Here is a 2,078-nt window from a genome sequence, read left to right on the forward strand (position 1 = left end):
AGACATCTGCAGACCGAGCCTTTGAAAGTGTGCCTTTGCTCAGCACAACAATTCTATTCATGTTTCCATTGGGTGCAACAGACACCAACCACCCCAGAGAAGTGTACCCAACCAGCTCCTATGCATCCTGGAAGACCCGGCTCAGGCTACCACCTTTAGAGAAGTGACCCTGTCCCTCTAGCACGTTGGGAAGACCTCCTCTGTGGGCCCTGGGTACCCTGTGCCTGTGGCCATCATGGTGCTCACCATGGATACTGTACTTCTTTGCTTGTGGGCCCCTGCAGGCAGGCCCATGTCTGTGGCCAGATGCAGTTTTACAACTGCTCTGGGATCTCTAGTCTGAAGTCATCATCAGCAAAGCTAGAATTCAAGTCCAGATCACACCCCTCCCACATCTGTGGCCTGGATCATGCTATAACAGGAGGCCCGGGGGAGAGGCGAAGGAAGAAGAGACAACTGGGCAGAGGGGCCAGGGCTAGGAAGAACAGCAGCAACCAGTGTCACCAGGCTCCCTGCTGCACACACAGTTCCCAACTCACAAAAGGGTTAGGTCCAAGTGTTGGTTTGAAACTTGCCAGGCACTTTCCCTAGTATCAATGTTAACTGCAATGGTTGGCTTGCCAAAACAGCCTACAAAAGGCCACACACACCAATAAAACAGATGAGAATTGTTTTGGGGGGAAAGCTCAGCATTTAGTTCTACCTTGGGTGGTTCTCTGCAACATGGCTCCTTCTCAGCACCTTCTCAGGCCTGGTGGGGAGGTGGGCATGTGAGAATGGGGCTCAGGCAGGGGTGGAGGGCTGTGTGGAAGCTGTAGCTAAGCACTGAGTCCCAGCGGGGCAATAACTCACATGTAAAGGTGTGTAAGTCAGACCGTCACTGTCAAGGAGTGCCTGAATTGCTTCCCGATAGTTCATTTCTATAAAAGCATGGCAAATGCCATGATTTTGGAATGACAGAAGTTTCAGTGACACATCTAAAGTATGAAATTGTCTAAAGAAGAGCAGGTGTTTCTTACTTTCAAATTCATACTGTAATAGAAGCTAGAATATGCTAAGTAGCAACGCTGCTAGACAGAACATTAATAAATAATTGTTCTTTAAGTATGTTGCTAATGTGAATCAGTTTGAACCAAAAGAAGCTCCCTCAACTGTGACCTCAGTGAATCATCCAATCTCTGGGTCCCAGACACAAAAGAACAAGAACGAAGGAGACTTACTGTATTATATAGCTTGCTTACAGTATTAATTTACTTAGCAATACTTTCTCCCATAGATAATAAAAAGCCAAAATTCAATGTTCAATTTCATTATCAAAGTAATATCAATTAAAGACATACCATATTAGCACTTTTATTTTATTTATATTTATTTAGTTATTTATTTTAGGCGAGGCAATCCTGGTTGACTTCATAGATTGCAAGGACCTTGTCAGCTTACAATCTCTTATTTTTTTTTTTACGCCTACAGCACCTGGTCTTCCTAGGTGGTCTCCCATGCAAGTACTAACCAGGCCCAACCCTGCTTAGCTTCCGAGATCACATGGGATCAGGCTTGTTCAGGGTAGCATAGCTGTAGACCATATTAGCACTTTTAAAAACTCATAACACTCAATGCTGGTGAGGCTTCAATGAAATAAACACCCTTATATATGTTGGTGGAAGAATAAATTGGTATAACCTCACTGGAAAGAAATTTGATTCTTTGTGTTAAGAATGAAGCCTTTAAAATGGGGGTTTTTGAAATCTAACCTTAGGAAAAATCCTAGACATGAAAAAGATTTCTGCATGAAGATGTCCAGTGCAGCATTATCTATAACAGCAAAAAATTAGAAAAAAATTGTGTTCTCTTTCCCATAGCTCTTATCCCCCTCTATCATAATATGCAACAATCTCTGAGCACATGGTTGAGGTGCTCAATAAACACTTGTTGAAATAATGAATGTATAAGTGTCTAATAACAATGGCCTTAGTACCACCTTCCCAATATGCTACAGCCATTCCCAGCTCAGAGTTGTTTGGAAGGCCCCACATTTTCTGCATGTCAAATGGCACTTCCTCAGTGAGCACCCTGGACAA

The 2,078-nt window shown here is 43.5% G+C and overlaps 1 pseudogene; it reads right to left on the minus strand.

Moving 5' to 3' along the window:
- Positions 1 to 1,461: 1,461 nt before the first annotated feature.
- LOC111735405 lies at positions 1,462 to 1,580 on the minus strand (annotated as a pseudogene).
- Positions 1,581 to 2,078: the final 498 nt, after the last annotated feature.

The sequence above is a fragment of the Pteropus vampyrus genome, unplaced genomic scaffold, assembly GCF_000151845.1.
Source record: "Pteropus vampyrus isolate Shadow unplaced genomic scaffold, Pvam_2.0 Scaffold1000000339, whole genome shotgun sequence".
Taxonomy (NCBI): domain Eukaryota; kingdom Metazoa; phylum Chordata; class Mammalia; order Chiroptera; family Pteropodidae; genus Pteropus; species Pteropus vampyrus.